The following is a 25,990-nucleotide window of genomic DNA, read 5'->3' as shown; positions in this document are numbered from 1 at the left end:
CAAAGCAGAAGAAATTAAGGAGGTATTTAAATTAATAATTACTTCGGTTGAACTTCCTAAACTTGCAATACAAAAGAAATTTAAGTATTGTTTTAGAAGATACGGTTTTGAATAAATTGACAGTCGGGCCTTCAGTGGAAGAATTTTTATCTCCTTCCATTTTTTTTTTCTCATTTGCTTTCTGTTTATTTAAGCTATGGGGCTAAATTTTATATTTTGATTCTGGTATAAATCAAGAGATGCTCTTGAAATTTACCCCATTGATTTCATTTGCTCTTCCTTAGACCAAACTGTAGAATCTCAACCAAATTCAGATTCGTTCCCCTGAGAAATCTACCTGACTAAAAATACCCTGGTTGAGTATTATTTTTAGAAACAGTTATATTTGAAGTATATAAATGGTCAGATTTTATGTGTATTATTAGACATGAACTGTTGGTACATTTTGTAACAGGAGGCTGCTGGTTTTCCATTCACCAAGAACTGGAATTCAGTCAAACACTTGGCACTTACTTGTATGTCTCTAATTTTATCTGTAAATTGTTCTTTCTGAAATAGTTTGTGGAAACATTCTCAGTTTATTCAGTTTTGCAAATCACAGGCATGGAAACAATTGCTAAAACCTATAATAAATAAACCGTTTATTAAAGTAAATAATTGAAAAAACAGGTTGCTTCTTATTTTAAATCAGGCTGAGATCCGGACTTTTGCTGTGATTCCACCTTTTTTTTTTTTCCTCTTGAAAGTATTTTTAGGTGTGTTATCCTTGGATTATTTTTCATTTTACTTTTGGGTTATTTTAGAATTGGAAGCAATGTGTGGGAAAACAATAAACGAAAGGAAAAATATCTAACCTCTGGGTTTCGAGATAGGCTTTTACTAGGACTTTTGCCCCTGCGCTTGTTCAGTTTTGGACTGCAATAGCATCCTGTTTTGGACTGTAATGGCATCAGGTTTGCCACCGTGTCTGTGCCCCACTTGGGGTACGAACAGGTTCTTGGCTCTGGTGGTCCCGGGCATCCCCGGGGCACGTACCATGAAGCTTGCGTGGAGGAACCCGGTCATACCCAGCTGGACTTCCACACAAAGTGTGTTTGGTAGAACAAAATGAATACCCCGGAGGGGTTTCATGTTGCTGATTAGGCCTGTGTGGTGACGTCTGGTGGCACATGTGGATACTGAGATGTTTTTACGCTTGGGTATCTGAAAACAGGCATTTAGAAGCTGCTCCCTTTCTCTTTTGCTGTGTCCACTTGAGCCGCCCACTGTTGGAAACTACAGGTAACGGTAGTACTGGTAAGCTAGATGCTGCTTTTCTATGACAAGTTTTTAAGAGTGCAACAGATACCTTTCCGTGTCATGTCTATTTTGGCCGTTTCTCAGATTATGACACTAATTACAAGGAAGTCATTTCTAATCAACTTGTACAAGTGGCCTAGCAGATTTGCTTCCTCCAGCAGATGCAGCTATCAAGCGTAATATCCTAAGTTCAAGGAGATGTAAAGATTCATGTCATGTTTTTCAGTCAGAAACCCTCCTTAGACAACATAGCACGATTCAAAGTTTTATTTTCATAGATTTCATCTAAGAACAGTATCTGTACGTGTGTGTCCAAGGTTAAAAGTCCCGGAACAGATGTCGAGGACACCTTTGCATCTGCAAAGGTCAGTGCACAACTTTGATTATTGCTGGTGGAGACAGTAATTAATGGATTAGTCTGCTAAGACAAATTTGATTCAGTTACAAATTATCCTTCCTTTCAAAGAGCCTTGCAGACATTTAAGTCTTCAAAACTAATTTTAAAAATGTCATCTGTGTTACAAGATCAAGTGTGCGTAGGCTGTTTGAAGCAAGAGCTTAAAAATGGGTTGTTCTTTTTGCTCTGTAACCGCGGGTCAGGCTGCTTTTCAGAATGGGCATACGTATTCCAGGCTCGTCTGTGGCTTTATTGGGATGGATTATTTTGGGAAAGATTATTTTCCGCATTGCTATGTCTTACTCCTCCGAGATGCCCGGGGAGGGAGCGCATGGGGATCTGGTCATGCCGGGTAACGCGGGAGCAGAGCGGAGCGCTGCCAGGGCTGGCTGGCAGAAAGGTGCCCGTCCTCCTGCAGCTGGGAAGGGCAGGAGGAAGGCCTCTGACTTGAGGGCTGTACGAGGCCAGGGGGATACTGAGGAACTTGCTCTAATTTACTGCACAAAACCACTTTCTGCTTTTCAAGAGGGAAGAGCAGCGGTTGCCTAGGAGGCCGTTTCTAAGCAGTTAGATAGAAACTTCCCTCTGCGGCAAACACGATTTTCCTTTTCGTAGCTTTCAATAGGTAGCCTTTTGGCTTTTTACCTGGTAGGCTGAGGACGACATGGAGTGGCTTGGTGTTACAGGATTTAATACTTAGACTCCAAAACCCTCTTTCAAATGTTTTTGCCCCTTATGAGGATCTGCTTGTGAGTCAAAAGTAAAATTCTATGCAAGTAAATGCAAGTAGAACTCCATGATGGAAGCCTCTGCCACGAGTGAGACCGACACGGATCTCCTCCTCTGCCCGCAGCTGCTTGTCCCTGTAGCACCAGGCGATGGGGAGTGCTGTGAATATTAAGTCAAATTTGGAGGTGCGGTGCCTTTCTGTGAGATGTTTGCCTTGCCTTCCCCTAGCCGAGCTGTGGGAGGTACCCACAGCAGAGGTGAGCCCCTGTGGGGTCCCAGCCGGCCCCAGGCCATGAGGGGACCCCAGGCTGGCCCTGTGTGTGGCTGCCTTTGGGCGATGGAGTAGGTACTGAAGGGCAGGTAAGGGGAACCAAGTCTGTCTGCTGTGTCCCGTCCTTGCCAGCAGCTAACCAAGCCTCAGGTGCAGGGGGATGAGCGGAGGGTCCCGTGGGGGGCTTGGGGCTGCCTCTGCCATGGGTTGCTTTGGTCGTCCTAGGGAAGATGTTCCTCTCAGGGGTGCTTTCCAGCTGGAAGGCTGGTGGTGAGAGTTGGAGGACCAGCCCTGTTGGAGGTGAGGTTAGTGTGCGCACACAGTGTGGTGCAGTGGGATGCGAGATGCCCGCAGGTCTCCACCAGTGGTCTGTTTTGTTGGGTTGGTTAGCGAGGCATTTGTACCTAATTTTTAACAGAGAAATCATTCCCAGCTTCTCTTTGTTGAACAGGTTACTTGCAACTGTGGGCACTTGGAAAAAAAAGTAAAAAACAACCAAAAAAAGGCATAGGAAAGAGTCTGAAATCAAAAAACTCCTAGAATGCTCAACAGCAGATTCTTCACTCTCGTGCACAGAATTTCACTTTTGTGCTAAAGCGTCACCTCTGGGCCCCAGCAATACGAGCTAGATACAACCTAGCCAGCCCTCTTTGTCACCTCCAGAGCTCTCCGGGATTCAGCAGGTTTGCACTGGGCCGTTGTCTTCGTAGTCTGAGCAATGGCCGTCAGCATGAGGCATTGTACTGGGGACTGATTCCTCCCCTGGCTCCCTGTGGGCTGCTGCATCAGCAGTAGCAAGCTGATGGATTGTCAGGTCCACTCTGTGCTTATTATGCAGCATTAAGCAAAGAGAGATCTGAAAGTTCAGTGGTCTGCTGGCAAATCATGTAATTCTAGGTAATTTTGCGGTGGTTCTTAGCAGCTTTGATATATATGCATTTTCAACAAATGAAAGCCTTAGGCATTTTGTGCACATTTCAGTCCTGTAACAATACCTGTGGTGGGAGGAGGAGTCTCTTTTATATCAGCTTGTGAATAGCTGCAGAATCACCAAGTGCCGTTCCCCTCCCTCCTCCTTTCTCTTCTGACAGCAGCTGAAATGGCAGGGCTCGGTTTGGCCAGTCCTCTGCATCATTTATAGCGATGCTATTAAATGCTGGACTGAAATGGATGGTAGCTAGGCTAATTTGCATGATTTAAAATGCCAGCTCAGTTTAATGTAGAGCAGCTGGTATATATTTAACTCCTCCAGGAGAAAACTTAATACCAGCAGATCGCATTATCCAGGGCTACACTGTGTTTATTTATTTATTTTCCTGTCTCTTGCTCCATTGTTTCCCACAACACTTGTAGAGATCTTCTATGCTTTGCTGGGAAGGGCTTGGCATTTTATTCATATTTCTGTATGTCACAGAGCTCACAAAGGAAGTAATTGGTCCTGCCGTGCGACAGATACTACTAGTTGCAGCTTCCGAGCATCCACTCACACTGACCTTAGCAAATAGGACTCTAAATTAAGATGTGACATGATGAGGGATGGTGAGATTAGTTGGAAGAGGGACAGGTGTAGAGGCCTGGATTACATGGATTACCACATACTCAATTTCTTAGGGTTAAATTTCAAGGTTGAAAATTGTTAAATCCACAATTACGGAATTAGGACGTGCCATTGCTCTGGGGCTGAGCAGGCAGCCAGAGTCATCTTGTGATGGAAGGAAGGAAGAGTTGGAGGATCAAAGAATTCTTACGCTATCCTGAAATAATTAGCACATACTCAGTGAGAGGATGGAGGGAGCGTAATCTTTTAATACCAACCCTTCTCAAAATTGACCTTGTCACAGGCAGATCCTGCTTCTCACAGATGAGCAGATGTGTGATAGTGTCATTCTTACTGTGTCAGAAATGCTGGCACGGTATTTCGTTGTCTGCCAAAACTTTCTTACCTTTCCATACGCCATGGGCCTCTCATGTGCTAAAGAGCTCTGAGCAGGCATTTGAACAAGATGTGAGGCACTGTGCAGCGAAGCTGGGCTTTACAAAGTCAAGGCTCTGTTAAAGAGGTTACAATGGAGCTTTCTCTTCCCCTGGAAATTTTTTTTTCTCTTGAGCCGTGAATTCAGCTGAGGTTTCTAATGGAACAGTATATTCAATTTTCTAATGGAACAGTATATGCCGATTTTCTATTTCGAAGACCTGTATTAGTTTAATATAAAGGTCATGAAGCTAGAGAGGAAATGTATCTGTTCATTTCTTTTGAGGTACAAATCCTTCAGTATTATATCTCAAGTTCCAGTATTTCTATTACCCTTTTTAAACCTTTGCGCTAAAAGATAGCACAAACTTATTCAGTTGATGTCAATGCTGCATTTAGTGTATAGGCCACAACAGTCGTGCCTGCACAAAGAAAGGTCAAGTCTTCCTTAATGATCATTGGTTACTGTCTTTTTTTTGCTGTGAAAGTAAATCCTCTAAGAAGATGACTTCCTATAATCTTCTTCCATGAATGTAGACAAGTTAAATTACCTTTAGTGATGAAATATTTCATTACTTCATCTCGTGTTGTCCGTGTGTAAGATCATTACCATGCCTGCATGCTGGGGAAGATTATAGGCCTGTACTATACAGTCATATTATTTGTGCTGTGGTTTATTTACACGCTCTGCATATATATAATAACCAGGAGAACTAAGGGAAAATTATATTCAACCCAGTTGAACATCTGAATGTTTTGAAGTATAATGAACAAGTCATTTCAGACATTTGAGAAAAGACTTGCTAATGATTACTCTTAAAGGCAGTAAGCTTATTTAATCAACATTTATCAGTCCTTTAAATAGACAGAAAGCATTTTGTGAGACAGTTTACAAGGTGCTGTTGTAGCTGGGTTACAATAGTGCAGTTTAGTAATAGGTTGTCAGGCTCCAGCAGATCATTTTATTTGTGTTTATCAGGTCCAAATCTAGGCTTATGGAATGGAAGAAATTAGCTAATGAGTTACCAAATCTTTATCAACTATGTCATTTGGATGGCTTTAAATGTTGTTTGTTATGTTTTTATAACTAAGGGAACTAAGGGATAAGTGTATTTCTTTTAATGTTTTTCCTTAGATTAATACAAACTATTCAGGGATCCAGGTTTGACCTCTAAAGTTTAGTATTCCTAACTATTTTCCAGCACAGATATTTTTAACTTGCTGTTTCTAGGACTTTCCCAACTGGTCAAGAGGTTAGGAAAGCCATTTCCACCAGACTGGATGCTCTGTGAAGGCTCGAAAGAACAGTAAGAATGTACTGTATGGCCCCTTTGCTTGGAGCCGTGCCTTTCTGCCGAGAGGCATTGCAGAGCTTACGGGCAGGTGAGCGCGTCGGCCTGGGAGACCCACGCGGAGTTCCTTCACAGCCCTGTCACTGCTTCAGACAAGTCACCTAGAGCTGCCTGCCGTGGTATGTCATGGCAACTTCCTTATCTCACAGGTGTTCTGTGGAGATAAATCCATTATAATTCCAAGCAGCTCAGGTAAAGCGATACCTGGAGCCATGGAATTACCTTAAATAGCTACCTGTGTGACTCTTAAGTCTTCAAGCTTCAGTGTGATCTACTTTTTTCCTTATCATTGATTCTTTTTTCCCCTTAAGGTAATGCTTGAATCAAAGCAAGAGATACTAGATTTAAAATCCTTTCCACTAATGATTTATGGATTTCAAGAAAAATTGTGAATATACGAGGCACATCGTTACCTCTTTGTTAGGAGAAGGTTCTCAGCTATAAACAGAATAGGTGTCATTACTTTGGGCTGTCTTCTGAAAAAAAGCTTTAATGCTGAAAATGCATTAAAGAAAAGATAAGAATTGAAGACCTGCACACAATATTTCAAATTATAATGAGGAGTCTGTGGGCTGTGGGTTACCATCTGCACTCCACTTCGATGCCATCTGCCCACAAGCAGAAAATCACCAGCAGAGAAAATAGTAGGATGTCCTGCAATTATGAAGCCACAAAACCACCAGTTACGCATAAAGACCTTGTGAGATTTGTAATGAAATCCAAGCCTTTGATTGTCCGAAAGGGACTGAAAGGGTAGTGTAAAAAAGACAGGCCGTTGGGATTTTGGGGGACAGAAAAAGGGGATTTTAAGTATTGCTACGTGAATCTCATGCTTAGTAGAAGCAAGGAATCTGCAGAGTGTTAATTCGTAGCATGTAATGCTGTAAACTGAGAACTATCTTCTGAGGCTGAAATTATGCTAATTTATGCAGTTCACATTGCTACTGCAGTTTAAAAATAGCTTAGTTTCTAGAGAACTAGTGCTACTGTATTGCTGTGTGCAGCAGGTTGACTTTGTGTTTAGCTTTGCAAATTTTAGCAGTTTGAACACAGAGCGAAACCCTACTTATGTGGTCTTTTTATGTGAAGGTCCAGTCAGTTACAATGCACTGCATCACTTCCATTCAAGAGACTAAAAGGAGAACATTAGTCCTATGGCTTAGAAATGGCACAGGGGAATTAGTGGATGCTGTGAATAGCTGCAGTGTTGGGCTTGAGACCAAACGCCCAGAAGAATAGTTCAGATTGAAGTGTGTTTTAGGCTTCTTCATATCCAGTTATATTTTGCAGAGCTTGACACCTCTTGCTTAGATGTGTAGTGCTTTGGAGTACCTCCAGGAGGCATTTGATTTGCCTTCTGCCACCGTACACATCATTTTCAGTGCTTTCGGGATGCAGGAAACAAAAAGAGGGGAGAAAAAAGGCCTCATGTATTAGTTGTGATTAAAACCAAGTTGTCACATTTGAACTGAATTTCCAATGAGCGTGGGTGAAAGTGTGAAATAGCAAGCATATCTCAGCTGGAGTCAGTGGGTAATTTTATGGTCTTATTTTAAATTCTGAAGGAGCTTGAATACGTCTAGTAGTTAAAGTCATAATGTAGCTTCATGAACAAACTCATGGGCAACACTAGAGCTGATTTTAAAGATCAAGTAACTTGGGACAAAAAGTCATGACGCGGAACATGCATTTGACCAGCTGTTCTTCTTAAAAAAGATCGCGATGGGTTTTGCCAACCAGGAGATAATTTTTTTTTTTATCCGCATCCTTTGCGTCCTAAGGATGAACAAGCTCAGTTTTAGAAGCCTACAGTGATGGGTGGAAGCCAAGAAAACAAAATTTCCTTTCCTCCTTTTCTTCCACCACCTTCTGTTGTCTTCAGTCATGTTTCTTTTTCTATTCTTTGGATATGACTTCTGATAAAGTGTTAATGCTTCAACCCCTCCTCCTATTACTGATCATGTTTTCACATTTTGCAGCTGGCTCCTTCTCTTTCCCTCCCAGTTAGCTAGCTCAGCTTTTCATGATTAAGCTGCCTTAGAGTCACGGCTGTTTCTAATCAACCTCAAGAGCTGCACATGTGAACTGTGTGCCTCCCTTCTTTTTCTCAGTGCAACCCAACAGTAGGGAAAGCTAACGCATGGCATGGGCTTTTGCTGAAAGAAGTGGGAGGTTTTTGGTAGGTGGCCCAGTGGGAGACGAAGGTCTGATTTCTCTTCTAAGCCATTGCACTGTATAAAACTGGTAGGTTTTCATGATTTATGATGTGTGTCTAACTGCTTAATACTTTGTAGGTAAAACAACACACAGGAGAGAGATGGTGTACTTCAGATATCTAGTTTTGAAATAATAATTTCTCCTTCCTATTTTGCTAAAACCCTTTCACTAAATCAGGTCAGGAATGACTGGTAATCTCTACCGGAGGCCAGCGTGTTCTGTGCTATCTGTTCAGTAGCTGCTGTAGAGAGAAATGTGGGTGTGAATCCATCTGATGTACCAAAATCTTAGTAGAGATCAACAGTTACAATGCAACTTATTCAAGGTCTGCTTTAGGATTCTTTGTAGTGTTTTTTGACTTGCTCAATGAGTAGATGCACGCAGGCCAGAAGGGAGGCTGTTAGAGTGTGGTGTATTTGTTTTGAGGTAATGGAGTTGGATATTACTGATGGTCTGACATCTTTCAACACTTGGGGTTGCCTAGTAAATAAGCCTAGGAAGTGGTGTAGATCAAGGACTGATTTTTGCCAACATTATTATAAAGCCAAATGAATCCTGGTGAGGATAGAGCTATAACTGTATATATACATATAATCTTTAAATTTACCTTTGGAGATATTGTTAATACATCTCTGTTTAAAAACACACACACACGCACACACACACACACACACACACACACACATATATATATATATATATATATATATATATATATATATAACTAAACTGATCAAGAGAAAATTTAGAAACAGTAGTTCTGGGTTACCGGTGGAGGCCAGATTGCTTTTTGATTTATAGCGTGATAATGCCGTGTGATGCCTGCAGCTATACTCGCTGCTCACGTTCGCAGTTGGAATAAATTTCCATCCACCAAGCCCCCTCTGCCTCTTGATGAAAGTTAACCCAAATATAGGTTAGGCAAGAGCATCTCGAGGTGCCTTCCAACCCCTACAATTCTGTGATCTTGGTGGAGGCTGAGGGGAGCGGCCCTGGCGGCCTGCCCCGGGAGGCTGGTCTCCTGCGCGCCGAGCGCGGGCATTTTCGGGCGGGAGGTGACAGCTCGTGATTTTGGGGAGCTGCTGAGGTCTGACCAAACCCTCGGCATGGCTCCGGGGGGTCCGTTCCTCGCACACGGCCGCGGCCCGGCCGAGGCGGCAGCGTGAGGCCGGCGGGGCCGGTGGCCGGGCGGCTGCTGCCACCTGGCGGTGCCGAGCCGCGCCCCGCAGCCGGCCGCGCTGCTAGGCCTCCCCCGGGCTGCTGCGGCCGTACGCGGGCCCTTCTGGGCACGGGGGGAAATCCCCGCTGTGTTCCGTGTCCTCCTTCTGTTCTGGGGGTGCACGGTGCTGTGAAAATTAACACGGAGCCTTTCTCCGAGCACGGTGACCGGCTGCCGTGGCTTGGGCGCAGGCAGGTGCACGGCTCTTGGAGCCTTCACGCTTAGTGTCAGCTCTGGGCTGCCCAATACGGTGCTCGCCTCCTGGCTGGAAAACGGTAAAAGATGTGTAAAAAAAAAAAAAAAAAAGATTTGTGAGTCCGGCAGCTGCCTCTCCTCATAAAGCACCACAAGGCAGAAGCCTCACAGGAGGTAACGCGGTGTCACCCCAGCCTGACGGCGGTCCGGGTAGAGCCACGATTTGGTGGCATATGGAGGCAGAGCTAATGAATACCTCTGAATTGCTTCAGAATAGCCCAGTCACTACATTACCGGCGCAAATTTGATTTTCGTAAGTGATTAGTGTCTTAGCTTACTGAAATCAGTGGATCATTATCAAATTACGACTTTTTGCACTTAACGTAAGTGACTTAATTGTCCTTCCAGTATATAGAGAGTTTTATTGCAATCCCTTTAGTAGGGTGGATACAGAGAAATTTTAGTTAAAAAAGGAAAAAAGAGATGCTGGCTCAGACACTCCAGTGACAAAGCCACATCCTGCAGCTTAATCTGAAGATTCTCTGTCAGTGCAAAACATAGGCATCTGCTGGAGTATTTCAGAGCTTCATAAAGTCTCCCTGTTAATTACTGGCATAGGTTATTTGCTGTGAATCCTTCAGGAATCACATAAAAGCTAAGGTCATCCTTGGCATATATGGGAATTTGGTCTGACTTCTGGTAGGGGTCTGACCTAAATGTTTCCTTCCCTTTGTTGTAGCAGCCATGTATTGTGCTACAAAATCTGTATGTTTCAGGGAAAAATGTAAATTGATTGAAGTCATAAGCATTTCCTGGGGATTTTGGCCAGGAAATTGAAAGCATTACTTGATCTTCTAGAAGGAAAGAGAATCCCTGTAATAGAAACCAATGTATTTTGAACAGCTAAACTGTCATTGTATCATCTTCTAATTTCCAAAGAAGGATCCCAGGATTCATCGTGCTTCTGAAGCATCAGCTTCCCTGCCACCACCAGAATCGAGAGTGCAGGCGCAGCAACCCACCAGACCCCTCTGGTATCCCAGCAGAATGTGCTCCAGTAGCAGCTGAGCCAATCCGACCAGATACAGGGAATCGGAATTAATGTGTAGACTCCTAAGACAGTTATATGGACTGCTTGTAGTAATTTAGACTTCTCCCATTAGCAAATTTATTTCCATTTGTGTTTTTCCCAATACAGCTTACAAGGCTGAGCAAGGTGATTTTACGGGACCTGGAATATGTCTAAATGCATCACTTCTTAACAAATACACTTCCCTCACAAATGGTACATGCAGATTTCACTGCGTTCTTTCAAACAGCATTCTTGCTATGTTTTCTGCTGCAGGAGGCCATTCTGCCTGGAAAGTATCATTATTTTGTAACTTGCTGTTCTCTATTGTTATGAAGGCTAATTTGATTTCTAGGCTTATTAGCAGTAATCACAGTTTCGCCTAGGAGCAGTTAAACCAGCAGGAAGCAGAACAGTCGTTTTGTCCCCGTCAGTTTTGAACAATTTCAATTACTAATATTCCATGTAATGGAAGTCAAACCTTACTGCTCATGTGTGATCTCTTTTCTTCCAGTTTGTATGTGACTGATCCCTACAGAGCCTGGAAATTGAGTTGGGTAGCAGCGATACAGCACACGCTCCTTACAGCGATCCTAGATTGTAATGTGCAGCAGTGATGGACGAAAGCAAATATATTGAATATGGGACATCTTTCCTTTAGTAACGATTTTGTTTATAGCTGAACACTTCTAGTCTTTTCTGTGGTTCTGGTAGCACACTAGAGGGATATCTAGTAATTGAATTGAGAATTGGTAAATGAATAGAAGGGACTGAAGAGTTGTTTTCAGAATAATTATTAGCATAAGATGTGGAAGCTTGGTATGTCGAAGCAAGTGGTCCGTAGGCTGGCTGGGTTGCATGAAAGGTGTTCACCAGCAAGAGCCTTCCAGCAGCCTGCTTCCTCCCAGCTCTCCCAGAAACGCTGCCACTTGCCCACCGCTGAGTTAGGCTCACGCTGGGTACAGCTGGTGAGAGGTGGTGGCACGCACGTGGCCCTTGGAGCTGGCTGCTATCACCTGGGTAGGTGGGTGGCTTCTGGATTAAAAGGCAGGTGAGTGAAGGGCGGGCATCCTTAGGGCAAGCAGGAGTTGTCCCAGTGCTGCTGGGCCATGGTCCGAAGATGCTGAGAGCACAAGGTGAAGCGTCCAGCTGAGCTGTTAGTTACAGGTAGAAGACTGGGAAATGGACTTATTTAAGGATTTGAAAGGGCAAGCACAAAGAGCAATTTAGAACGACTCAATGAAGTGGTTGACTTCTTAAGTCAACAATATCAGATTTGAATGTTTTTAGTTTAGTCTGGACTTAGTGTGATGACAGAGCCTTGATTCTCTAGCCTGTGTAATGGTATCTGTGTGTTTCAAGTTAGCTAAAGAAGGCCCTAACGTGCTGTTGTCCAGGAATACTCTGTGCCAAGGAGAAAAGTGTAACACTTCTCCAAACCGTAAGAGTAGAACACAATTTTTGGAAGGCAGGCTGAGGCAGATGTCACTTTTTTCTTAGCTCTCTTCCTTCCTCCTTTCCTTCCAGGTCCTGGACTTTCATGAATCAAACCTCAAGGTTCTCAAAACCTCACTAGTGCTGTGGTCCGAGTTGCCAGAATGCTTCCCACATAGCTGTGGGTTTGGGAGAGCTGTGGTGCACCCTGCCAGAAAAGTTCTCTGTGTTGGCGGTCTGTATCTCAGAGCAAGGGTCAGTGGAAAGCTGCTGCTTTGGGGCTAAATACTTGGAGAGCGAACCAAGCAACGTTAATAATATTTATCTTCAGCGGAAAACTAGTAATGGCTTGCTCTCAGGTTTGTTTATTTTTACCAGTCACATTAGTGAAGTGCTGTAATAGTAACAGCAGTGAGCCTTCCTCTTTTTTGTTGCTCTGTAATCTGAACGCTGTGCAGCTAGACTAAATGTTGGAAGTAAATCTTCTTTTCAGAGACTGGTTGCCTGCTCCTAGCTTGTGCAGATAAAGCATGTTAGCTTACACTGTGATGAAAGGTGCACGTTATTGCAGTTTATTTCACTTGTGTGAGATGCTAACTCACAGACAGGAATTACTTCTGTGTGGTTTACTTGCTGAGCAAAAGCTTCTTTTTGTAAAGAAAGATGCCTTTTTTATAAACTGCCTTGGTACCACTCCTCTTCATTTTTTTTCCTCTGAAAAGCTTACAACTTAGCTACCTTCTTTCTTTCCACTGTCTGCATGCGACATGCAGCATTCTCAGTTTGCAGGGCTTTGTGACACAACTTTATGCCTGGCAAAAAATGTCAATCTTTTTTTTTTTTGTGCTGAAAGAATGCAGTTTTGGGGAAAATATTTTACTAAAACAAAGCATGCACTTTCTACAGTCATCTTTCATCTTCTTTCAAACTGCTTCCTAAGTTTTTCCCGTTTCTAACTCCCAGCCTCCCAGAGGTTTGTACCTCCCCAATCTCCCAATTTTTTACCTTAATACTTTGGAAGAGTTAAGTGATAAGATGTTTGTGTTCCATCTCTACTGTTAACCAGAAGAGGGCATAAAACACGGCTCAGAGAGGGACTTGGTGAAGTATGGAAGTCCTGCAGAAAGAACCCAAAATATTGGTTGATTTTCTCCTACTTCAATGTGCTATGTATTATACATAAAGTATGCTGGATGTAAATATATTGCATACATAAATAAATGTGCTCTAGGTTAATGGAAATGCTGGAACAAATACATCCAGAGTTGCTAACTTTGAAGTATTGTTTCAGGGTATTTTTTTATTTCCCTTAAATATACTGCAGCTGGTTGCATGCCATCAAGTAAGCTCTCACTTTAATAACAAAAAAGCTGCTAGTGAAACGGAGCTCATTGATTAAATATAACATTATTTAAATATAACTATTACATCAGAAGCTAATGCACAAATTACGCCCCAAATATACATACTTCAAACCTCACTCTTAAAACCGGCCTTAGGACTAACTTAGTATTTTCTAGTACTTTATTTATAGGTATACAGCACTTGAAAACCGATCAGCTGCATTTTATTTCTGCCTTACTTGTTTGGTTTACTTTTTTTTTTAAAGTGACTATTGTGCATCTCTTTTGGTGGTCTTGTGTATGAGAAGTGTAGCAAAGGAGTGTGTCTAAGTGCTTTATAAAGGTGTATTTTTGTCAGCTACGTTGAGTAAATGTTGAGTGGCACCACTAAAATCAATGTAAACCCACCCTATCTTAACAACGTCAGACTCGGGCCCCCAGTGTCAGTGGGAATATTCATGTTAGGCTGTCATATTTCACCAGTTCCTTTAATTTAGATAATTTTGTTGAGACCCCTCAACGTTTGAGGGTGCGATGTTATCAGAAAAAAAAAATTGGAGCACAAAAATAATGCTGAAAACCCTTCAAAAAAGTTACCTGCTGCCTCCAATTGTGGAACTAAAACTTTTTATTTTCTTTATCAGAACAGCTAGTTAGTCTATGAGAAATTAATTCATCAATCATTTGAAGCCGTCTCCTGTTGGAAATACAGAACACTGCTGATGAGGAATTAGATTTTTGTCTCCTAGGGAACAAATTTCCTTCCATGATTACTTGTGTTCTGCTTGCCAGGTTCATTGCATAGAAATACGTTTTTGCTGCTGTGTATTTGCAAGCGCACGACTGTGAAAACAGGCTCAAGGAGTGAGGAACCTGAGCTCATCTTGGTGTGGTTTCTACAGAGAGTTTGTCTGTATCTCTGTTTCTTCTTTTGGGAAGGTGAAAGATTAAGGTCATATGGAAAAGTAAATCTTGGCTGGCTGAAAAAAAAAATTGGGAAAAAAACGTTGAATCAAAGAAACATCCTCTAACTGGGACGGAGATCACTACGGAAATCAAGTGCAACTTGGTGGCTGAATCTGTGGGTATGCCTTTGTTGTTTTGCCCAATCTTTCACTAAGTTAATACACTGTATTTTGGGTAGACGTGTTTGCTCACTGTAGATCTCTTCCTCTCGCAACGAATACTGGTGTCGTGTACAAGGCATACCAGGGAATGAGCATACGGATTTATTATTTACCTAATTTTAAAAATAACTTTCAAAAATAATACTGTGGTTGCAATAGGCATGCTTTAGGATATTCAAAGCATAGTTTGTCACTGTTTTAAAATCTGTTAAGTAGCTTTAAAGGAGTATTATAATCTCCTCCTCAGGGCCTGGCCAGACATCAGTGAAAGAATGTTTAATAAAAATAAAACATAATCTTGTCAAATGTTTAATTTGATGTAATGAAACAGGTCTGGGTCTTTTCTGCCTTGCAGCTTATGTAGTCGCTAGTTCCACAAGTTGAATATGAATTCCAAATGCGAAGTTACAGGGTCAAACTTCAAGGCAAAGAAGAACCTGAATCACATCCGGTCTGTTTTAATTGGATTTTTCTTTTCCAGTCATCATTGTAATGTACATTCTGAACAGACCAGAAACAATTTTTGTACTGAAGCGTGTAGCTAATTAGACACCCGAGCAATGAGAAATGGTGCAATTAGGGAGGAAAAAAAAGCCCGCCTTGTATTCTAATATGACTTTATAGCTAGAAACCCATTAACTTTTTATTAGTTGAAATCCAGACAAAATGCTAATGTTATGTTTTTAAAGAAGCATCTTAATTTAGTGTTTATAAGTAAGTTACCTTAGTAAATGCTAATTACTTCATTCACATCAGACTAGGCCGCAAATCACAGTCTAGATTCAGCCAATGTGGGGAGTGGATTAATGCAATTAGCTAGCACTTTGTTTGCTGCTGTCATGTAAATATAGACAAACTCCTTTTAGAGTGATTGGAGGTAGACTGAAAACAGTAATAAAACTCCTTTTGACGTTCATGGGGTCCGGGTGTGCTTTGTTCCTGAGTGCAGTGTAAAGTGAACTCAGCTAAATGCTTCTGGTTGTTTACAGTGGGGCAGGCTGTAGCTTCTTTGTGCTTATTCATTTTACCTTGAGTTACAGAAAAAAAATCAATGCCAGCAAGCCATGGAAGAAGCGATCCTTGATTATGATGATATATGGGAAAATAAGATTAAACTTAAAACCTTTATTCATAGCTTTGTGCTATTTTAATAATCCGTCAAAAAGATAAGCCAGATTGATAAACTTTTACAGAAGGAATTTAGTCTTTATTTTCAACCAAGTTCTAATCCATTTACAAAACTAGAAGCAATGACTGAGCATCGACTTTAGTGACTAGAAGAGCTTTTTGTAGAAAGAAGTTGTTTTCAGGAAACCTACGTAGGCATCTGATCATGTGTTTACCCTTTTGGGAGATCTTCCACTTCTAAAAGGAGTAGGCATACACTGAGGTTCAGATCTATGTGTCCACCATCACGCAACAGAAGTTTCATTTCTACTTAATGTAGCTCAAAGCACACTTGCATATGAATAGTGCCATGTTTGTTTTTTTCTTTGCAATTAGCATTTCTGCTTCTGCAGATTAACTGTGCAGAGACAGCAGCTAAGTAATGTCTTCAGTTGCAAACTCTTAGAAGCTTGCATCTATTTTGATATTTTTCTTATTTGATGTGTTTGAGGAGATCGGAGTATGAAAATTGAGATGCTAATTTAAAGCAAGTGGCAAGAGTCGCTTTAAAATACTGTCAAAGAAATTGGCAAGCAAAATTGTTTTCCAGTCATTGGACTTACCTTGTGAAGTACATCCCATACATGAACACTGAAGGAAATTAATCTACCCATACTTTTTCTGGGGTCCAGACAATACCCACTGGGAGTTTCGAAAACAAAGCAAAATTAAATCATCTTTCTCCAAGTACAAGTAAAGAACAAAAGGGAGAAAAATCTTAAAAAATGAACTTGAGGAATGGAGAAAAATGTGTGCTAAGTGGTATTTCCTTGTTACTTGTATCAAACGCTCCCTCTGCACAAGCAGTAGTCCAGTAAGGAGAATTCCTGCTACCCAGAAGTGCAGTGAACCAAGGGAAGCTGTCAGAGGAGGGGAGAGAAAAAGAGCTGGAAGGGAGAAGTGAAAGAGCAAAACTAGCACCAACAAGCAGAGAGAGAGGTCTTTGCTTTAGGAGGCTTATCTTTTAAAAACATTGAAATACAGAGCGGAAGAAGACTACATTTTGTGATTAAACAATTTCAGTAAAAGCAGTGAGAACTTGAGTGTTCCCAGTAATGTCTCGCCTTGTTTCTGCTTTCCTGTCTTTCCCAAGCCATTCAAAAGATAGACAACGTCTTTCAGTTGCTCTAGCACTAATGGAAAAAAAAATGAGTCTTGGATTCCCATTTTCTCTGAAACTTAAACAATGTCAATGTACCTGCTGTGAGGCAAACGTTTTGAAAATGGTTTATCTTCATTTTACACTTTGAGCTAGTTGATACAGTTTTCTGACATATACTTTGTCAGGGTGTATTGTAAGGTGTATGTGCTGTCTCCTCAGGCTCTGACTTGTGCCGTGATGTCTTTTTGCTGTGTACCTTTCATTTTTCTTCCAGACTGCATGGCATGCTCATCATTCTTCTTGCTGAACGGGTGTGTTCGGTCTCGGTTTCTGCTTCTCAGTGATTTATGGGTGGTGATGTTTGTAGGTTTTTACCTGTAAGAAGTTCTGTGACCCTTCATTAGTTAGATGATACTGGATTGGTCATTTTTTCCTGGCAGTGAGCTTTCAAATACTCTGTGGTGGAGTTTAGCTGCCTGCCATAAAATATAGTTAAGGCCTGTAAAGAGCCGCATGTGCAGATCTGATAACGTGAACGTCAATAAAAGCTCCGATAACGCACGTGTCAAAGAGCTCAAGTTTAGGGGCTGGGAGCAAGCTAAGAGCTAGCTGATACGCCATGCCTAGTGCCGTCTGTCTTCCTTTCTTCCTTTCTTCCTTTCCTTGTCTTCCTCCCATCAGAGTGGGCTGCCCTCAAGGAGGGTGCCCCGACACCGAGAGGCTGAGGAGCCTCTGCAGGACTGGCAGGTAGGGGCCGCTGCCCCCAAAATGACCTGTTCACGCTGAGGCCAGGAGGAGGTTGGAGAAGTTACTGGCAGGGCTTCTGTTGCAGGAGCAGCTCACCTGACAAGCAGCTTAGGCCCGGTTTGTTTATTAAGACGTCCATTAATTACAGCATAGTGTTTGGAGTAGAGGTGTTGGTGTGTTTCTGAACGAATGTCTCCTTCATTGAGAATTTGAATTGCCAGGTATTTACATTGCCTTAAATCTTACCTGTTTCTTTACAGTTTCAGTTCCTGAAGTCAAGTGAATAATTGGCAACCCAAATTTTACAGAAATGGATTGAACATGAATTATGCGATGTATGTAGCCATGGAACTGTGTTTCACTGCACTTTGAAGCTTTCTGCACATCTCTTCTGCAGATTTCAACAGCATTTTTATTTGCAGTTCAAGAGATTATCAAAGGAGACGTGCATTGTGCTATGTCATTAAGGCTCTAATTATTTAATTCCTTGTATCTTTGTTTTGTAATGTCAAATTAGCTCTTTTCTGACTGCAGCCTGCCATATCACCATGACAAACACAAGTAGTATTTTTCTGTGTAAAGAAAAGGAATCAGCGCAAGTAATTCTGATGGGCATGCAGAGGAAGAAGAAATAATTTCTGCCATGTTTGAATATATCAAGTACTTCTGTTTCTCACAACAGTCTTTCCCGTATTATAAAAATGAGTGTTTCTCTATTTCTCAATGTAGTCTAACTTCTTAGCTCAGGTAAAATGTTCACTGAGGGTATAAAATGTTTGTGGGAACTTGTAAAAATCCATTTTGGTTAGGCTACTGAATGAAGTGCAAATTTATTGCAAAGAGAGGGCAGTAGCATCCTTGTTGCCAATTTAAGCATTCCTAGCACAGGACCAGGGTAAAACTACTCTGTGGTTTCAGCTCTAAATGCAGCCTTTTAGTTACTTGTAAGGTTGCAAGTCACTATGTATATATGTATGCGTACACAATTCAGAATATACATTTCTGCTTGGACCCACCATCTAGGCTTTTTGTTTAGAGAACTTGCGCTCTTGAGTTACCAACCACTTTATTTAGGTTAATGGAGAGCATAAAGGGAAAGATCAGGGCAGTGAAGTGGCATTTGCCAGTTACCTTTAGGAGTTTCAGATAGCAAATCGAGGCTTGGAGTAATACCTTCTTACGGAATTAAAGCTCAGTGTATGTTCTTTTATGGGACAGGTTCCAGATTTTTTGTTGAGGGCTCCTTTGTTAATAATGAGCAGCTATATCCATAGGCTGTAATTTAAACACTTCTTAATACTGTTGTGCGTCTGTTTAAGAAGCATTGTGTAGTTAATTTTATATTATTGTTGGTGTTAAGGGCACTTGGTAAAAACTCAGCAGAAACACAATAACCCTAGTCTGGCTGTATTTTGATCTTTCTATTAAAATTACCCGAATCAAGAATTGCTGTCAAATGCAGTAAGCCAACCTATTTCTGCCTGATATGACTGTTCGTGTTTTTCTACAGAAATATTTAGTAACACCAACCATGGTTTTTAGACTTGAGAAGGGGGTGCTTTGTAAGTTTTATTGAGTTGTATCTCTTGGAAAAAGGCTGGGTTGAAAAAAGTGATTACATTCTTGGCAGTTGGTGACTTTGTGTGCACCCTCACGCTCCATGGCACGTACAGCTTTGGATTGTATGTAGAGTGATCTATCACGGACCCAACTGTCCAGAAACAGCTGGTACCTCTGTTTATGCAGATAAAAAAGGTTGTTTCCACGAATGCAATCAGTATGTTTAAGACTACCTACTTGTTTTCTTACTCTGTCCTTACTAATATGGGAAGGAAAGCAGAGGTTTCATTGCATCTGCAAAATGGCAAAAAGCTTAAACAACGCTGTGCTGCGCTACTGTTTTCTCACTTGTCTTTTTTACTGTAGACAGTAGTTATGTCTCTGTATTTCCTAAATACAGTTTCATTAATGATTTTTAGTTCTGCATCTATTAGTTCAAGTTCACAAGAAATTTTCTTCAACAAATCTCTAGAACTTGGTAACTACTCTGTGCTTTTGCATGGTGAGGGAATGGGTACAGGGCACATCATGTCATGCAGGTGATAGTCATGGAACTGGGAGCATGATCTGGGATTGCGTTCAGAAAGTCATAATCCAAAGGTAGTGCTGCTATAGGAGGTTTTTGGAGTAGAACCCACAGAAGGTTTCCTTGACGAAGCTGACCCTGGTCTGCTGTCTTCAGGCCATTATGAAATAAGTTTTTAATGGCTTTGTTTTTAAGCTGCTGTGATTTTCTAGCAGTGCTGTGCTGTGGCAGAAGCTAAGAAAGTTTCCTGTTCTTATTTCTCACTTTTTTTTTTTCTCTGGTTGTAGTGAGAAAGCAAATACTTCGCTTGATTAAAAGGAACAACCTGCAGGGGATGAATAGTGAGTGGCCTTGGGAATTTCTTAACATCTGTAGAAGAGCATAATGTATTTGGTGATAAAGTGTAGTTTGAGATTTCTCCCCTGCTTCAATATACTTCATCACAGTGGGGAAAATTGAACTGCATGTTTATCTCCACAGCTAAGGGTTCGGGCCCTGCTGGATGCTCACCGAGATTTAATTGCATGAGTAATGACACTGCAGACAAAGAGTATATACTGCGGATGAAATATTCTGTCTGGAAACTCCTAAAAGCAGACAAATGCTGTCGTACGCCATGTCTTCATTTGTGCTCTTGGGTGGTGAACAGGCAAGAGAGGAATGTGGAGAGGCAGGGCTGTGCGGCGAGGAGGTTCAGAAAGGCTCCTTGCAGCCGCTGACTCGCGTGGTTCTTGTGGCACTCAGCTCCCGCACGCCGCAATAGGAGCTTACTGCTCTCCATCACGGGGCTGCCTACTTAATAACGTCAGCGTGGCTTACCCAGTGGGTTTTCTTTATTGCTTTGTTTTGCATTCTTGTAATTTTGGTTACTTTGCAGCAGCTTTTTCAACCTCATCATGTGGTGGCTCAAAAAATTAATGTTTAAAAAAACAGCGAAGACAACCAAACAACTATATCTTGGTGCACTGGTGAGCTCTTGAGTACTATCAGGCTGCAGCTTGCGATGGAGTGTGAGAAACTTGGCACTGCTTTTATGTTCCTTTTGATTCTTGAGGACTGCTGGATGTTACGTTTGGTTGCTGACACAAGGTAGGCAATAGCAGAGATTATAGCAACATTTGTACAGCTTTAACTTGTGTTAATACATTTATGGGAGGAAGAAAAGCCGAAGTGCATTTAAAAACGTGTGGTGATCTGGCCCTAATAGGTTTGAATTGTTAAGTTGATGTTAAAAGCCAACTAAATTAGTGATATGTAATTCTTAAAAGAATTTTCTCCATATGGGGGGTTCTGATTTAATCCCGTGTTTATTACAGGAGTACAGAAGGGTGCATCCTTTTTTTTAACCTTCCCTTCTTGAGAAGTTTTATAGTTGTAGTAATGCTTTCTTTGTATGGCTCCTGTTCTTCAAGGGTTTAAGATTGACATTGGGATTCTCCTGTCAGAAGCTGGACTGCAGGGTAGGTTGTGTTCTCTTTGTCGTAACTAATTGTGGGGTCAGTGGTTTGGTCTGCCAGTAAGACTTACTGCTGTACACTGCGTTGGCTTACTCCTCCTCCTGTCTGTCTGGAAACAGGGAGCTACAAGTGCAAAGTGCAGAGGTTGGCAGGAGCAGATCTGTAGCTGATGTACTTCACTGCGGAGTTTGGAAATAGCCGTTGTTGATTATAAAGTAAGCAGACAATAAAGGTGATAATTCAGTTTGACCTCCTCTGTAAAGCAGTTCACAGGACTCCTCGTGAGTTACTTTCATTCTTGAATTTATGATCTCATATTTGCCCTTACACTTCTCTGACAAGTGGAGTAGTTTAAGCTTTCTGAATCTGGATCTGGGGTGTGCATTTTCTAGTCCTTCAGTCATTCTTGCGGCTCTTCTCTGAAGCCTCTCCAAAGGTTAGTAATCCCGTTGAACTGTTGCAAACGTACCAGCATTAACTACGATGGCCATCCGGATTTGATTACCTTCTTCTTATGTACAAGGAATTGCACTACCCCCATGAGCACAGCAAAAGCCCTGGCATCTTATGGCACATCACGTAAATGATGCTCTTTGCAGATCCCCAAGTCTTCTTTGTATTCACTGAATTCAGAGAAAGTCTTTGCTCTGCGACACCCTGAGTTTCTCATTGCTGCAAGATTACATTTGCTGTATTGAAACACCTCTTTGTGGCTGTAGCCAGCATATTTGAGGTTCTTTAACATTGATCTAATTTGTTTTTATCATTTACTTCTTCCATTAATTATGGACCTCCAAATTGCCTAGACATTCTTTGCCCCCTTCTAGGCTATGCTTGAGAAGGTAAGACTGAAAATAATTCCTGTGAAGCAGTCAGGCTGTTTGTTTCCTTAATGATCATTTCCCATCTGTTACGTACTTTTAAAGCAGTTTCAGTCCAGCCAAGGTACGCTGCGTTTCATGAGAGATGAAGGCAAGTGCCTCACAAAACTCATGTCTGTGTTAGTGCCTTCAGAAGTTTCTATAAACTCAGCAGAAAATACCAGTTCAACAAGACACGTTTTGCAGCAATAGGTGCTTATTTGCCAGCGATAATACTATCTGCTTTAGTTGTGGATTAATTGAGCTTCTTCCAACCAATCTGCACTTTTGTCTGGGGCTCGTTTGACGCTGATAAGGCTGACGGTTACCAAGGCCATCTCACTTTCACTTTTGAAACATTGGCAGCCAGCACAAGCTGTCTCTCAGGCCTCCAAACCTCCCAACAGTTACTGAATATCAAGAATTAGCCGTTTGGGTAGTTCTTTTGTTGGGCATCCTAACATTACCTAATCTACTCATTTAGAAAATGATTAGTTCTGAGGATGCTGTTCAACACCATTTCAAGATCTTTTTGAAGGGAAATTACTGTTTATCGTCCGTAAAGGTATTTGTGATCTAGTCCCATCTTCTCTCCCACATCATACGTAGCAGAAATATTATTATTACTGACAACTTTGTGATTTTTAACCTGCATTTTAATTTTGATATTTCCATTTTGTAATATGTAAAAGGAAAACCTAAATAGTTATTAGCCTTTAGTAAAAGTAAATAAAAATCCAGCTTTCAATGAATAGAAAATTGTAGTGTTTTGTGACAAAACTTCATTTAAGACCAATTAATAAAAACTTCTAATAACATGCTGCCTTTTCTAGGTAATAGTAGTAGCTGACTCTCGGGTGATTAAAAAGCAAAAGTAACGTGAAGTGCAAGAGTGTGACTTTGTTTAATGATTATGTGGCAGGCTGCTAGCACATATTTTTCATAAGCAAACAATGGCTTATTAGTTAACGGATTTCCTTAAGCTTTCTTTATAGTAAATGTTTTGCGGACAATGACTGTATGCACTGAATTCATTCATAATGCTTCCAACACCTGTTTCCTCCTGTTTTTTTCCAACAGTTTTATTTGGAAAGTATGGGGAACTCGAATTAGGTCTCATTAGAGTGCTGGGTATGCTGGAGACCCACGTGTTTCTCTGTCATTGAAGACTCACAAGTGAATAGCAGGCGTATTGTTCAGCACTTTAATAGGGATGTTTAGATGCCCTTTAGAGCTGTAAATAATGTCCTTTTCTGAAGCTCTGCCTTACCTCTGAAGTAACAAATATTTTCTCCGCAGCATCATTTACGTGTTGTCAAAGTTCATAATGAAGCTTTTTGGAGATCTCTAACACTTTCAAGCGAAGGAACTGAAGTACAAGGAAATAGGTTGTCCTTTCTCTTCTGAAATTCGGCTTGGTATGCGAGAGGCATCCCCGCGCTCCATCAGCAGAGCCAGGGCGCAGCAGTCGGGGGAGAGCTCCTGCCGCGATGCTGGCAGGGGGCAAGGGGTCATACGCAGGCTTTGCCTACTTCACTTCCAGTCTTATCTCTTTCATTCTGTCAAGGGAGCCTAAATGAGAGATAGGAGGATGAAAGGCAGCTCCCGAGTCTTCCATTTTAATGGAAGAAATAAATTCCAGTTACACCTGGCAACGCTATCTGGATTCGGTGGATCTTCATCCCAAGCAGAGACTGACTTAGGAAAATCCATTAAGTAAAAGCTTCTAAAAGAAACACAGTTTTTAATTAAGGATATTAATTTTTAAAGTAATGGGGAGTCACAGAAGTTATATTTAAGCCTCAGGAGCTTTGCTTCATTATAGTAATATTTCAGACTGATGAAGTGAGAGCATCTCTGTCCACGTTCAACACGCTTAGTTGGCCTGTAAGGGATTACGTGAGAAAATATTCCGATCTGAGCCACAGCTCAGTTAATGTAAAATTAGATGGTGAACTGTATTTGAAGAAATGAATGGTGGTCAGTTGAAGAGTAATTAAAGCCTACGTCTTTCCATCCAGTATCTGGTGTTTCAATCAAGTTGTTTCTAGCTGGGCCCCTCTTTGAGGGTCAGGTTTTGGCTCTACTTTGTTCCGTGCACACAAAAGCAGCATGAAAAGGTCCCCCAAAACTGAGTTTTCCCTTGCAATGGTGGACAAGAAGTGGCCATTTTCTGGACCTCTCCTCTGCTCCTCACAAGCCCTAGTTCCAGTGCCAGGTTGAGAGTTGAATTTGGCTGCTCAAACTGGCCGAGCAGATCATAAACAACCCATGAGAGGCCTAGGGCATGTCTGAGGCTAGCCTGCCTTGTGCTGTGGGTTGTTTTGGCCCTTTGTGTGGGCCGTAATCCTGAAAGCGTAAAGCTTCTTGTGCCTCAGCTCCCTTTTTGTCTGCAGCCCATGTGTTCTTTGGAAGCAGAGCCCCGTCCTCGAGTCATGATGTTTAGCCAGGTGCCAGCACGTTGATGGGAAGGCCTCGGGATGTTTCCACTGTGTCAGCAGTGAGGAAGGGACAAATTCAACCTCAGCTAGCAGCGTGCAGCTCCTGCGAGTGCTGGCGAGGTGCTCCTACATAATTCTTTTAAAAAAAAAAAAAACCCTTTCGGCTTTGCATCCAGGCTTCTCCCTAAGTGCATTCATTCATTCATTCATTCATGGGTTTGTCAGCAGGTTATTGTGTCTGCCTGTGACCCTCCTGAAGACCATGCATCTTATGTTCCAGCCCTCAAATAGGCTATGACCTTCTCCTGTTTTGAATGTTGGATGAATGACCTTTCAGCAGGGTACTTGCTTATGTGGAGGTCTGACTGGGAGGATTTGGCTGTGCGAGTGCTTTGGTCCACGTTGGCATGAAGCGAAAGAACAAGAGTTCTTTATTCTCAGGACGGGATTCAAATTTTACTTCCATGATTCAAATGTAACCTGCAAGTATAAAGTCTTAAATTCTTTCAACGTGTAGCTCTAAACGTGTAGCTATTCGAGTTAACAACATCGGTGGTGGAATTTTTTTTCAACAGTGAGGGAAAATGATTATTGTTCGTTTCAATAATTATTCTATTTCCCTTATGGCTTAAAAAAACTAACAAAGAAACAAAAAACAGGGTAACAGTTACAGACTTAAGGAATGAAACCCAAGTAGTAGAAGCATAACTGTTAAGGAAAAGCCCTCAGTAAGGAGGTGCGTGCATTTTTTTCCTATGAAAATACTGTGCCCATGCAGAATTTCAGATGCTTATTTGCTGATCTATTGTAGTATTTTATCAGCAGTGTAGTAATGGGTACATGAAACAACCTACCCAGTAAAATTATCCGATAGGGTAATTTTTAGCTAAGAAAGTGATCAGATAGGGTGCAATCTGCTGCTTTTTTTTTTTTTTTAATGTCTTAAATGTAACACGAGAACAAATTCGATATACTTAGTTCTTTTGGTCCCTGCAGACGGCTGAGGGCCACGTTAAGCAACCCATTTGGGTCTGCTCTTCAGGTTACAAATACAGAATCTCGGATTAAAGTTTTGCAGGCATAAACCACATCCCGAAAAAAAGACTCAAGCGCTTCAGCTACAAAACGACCGGCTTAGGGCTGAATGAACCCTGCAGCGCTTCAGGTGCAGAAAGAGTGGCCGAGTGCTTTTGTGTAAGGATTGCATCCTGTCCTGGGGAGTTACGTACAGGAATATCGAAGTGGTAAACACTTACAAAGTGAAGACGGGCGGGCAGTTGCAGCAGGAGGTGTGCTGCCGGCATCCACTAGCCGTCGGTTGTTTCTGCAGGTTCTTGCCTTCCCCCTGCAGCCAGCAAAGCAATCTTTACGTGAGTCACAATTTATATTTGGAGAGAGGGAGGGAAATGGGTGGCCTGGGGAATTGATTCAAACAAGTTTTTCCTTTTCTTTTTTTTTTTTCTTTCCCTGTGGTTCCCTACCATTCATTAGTCGTGCGGCAGAAGC

The 25,990-nt window shown here is 41.8% G+C and overlaps 1 protein-coding gene across 7 annotated transcripts in view; it reads left to right on the top strand.

Moving 5' to 3' along the window:
- The window catches only part of NAV2 (neuron navigator 2), a 422,583-nt gene that overhangs the window by 196,523 nt on the left and 200,070 nt on the right, over positions 1-25,990 (top strand). The window contains exon 1 of one of the 7 annotated variants that reach the window (XM_066997399.1): positions 7,613-8,264. The exons of the other annotated variants lie outside the window; for them this stretch is intronic. The gene's annotated coding sequence lies outside the window, so the exon portion shown is untranslated. Of the gene's footprint in view, positions 1-7,612; positions 8,265-25,990 lie in introns of those variants that run through there. 7 annotated transcript variants of the gene reach the window in all.

Source organism: Anser cygnoides, chromosome 5, assembly GCF_040182565.1.
Source record: "Anser cygnoides isolate HZ-2024a breed goose chromosome 5, Taihu_goose_T2T_genome, whole genome shotgun sequence".
Classification (NCBI taxonomy): domain Eukaryota; kingdom Metazoa; phylum Chordata; class Aves; order Anseriformes; family Anatidae; genus Anser; species Anser cygnoides.
Note: the sequence above shows the minus strand (reverse complement) of the source record. Positions and strands in the feature narration are given on the sequence as shown.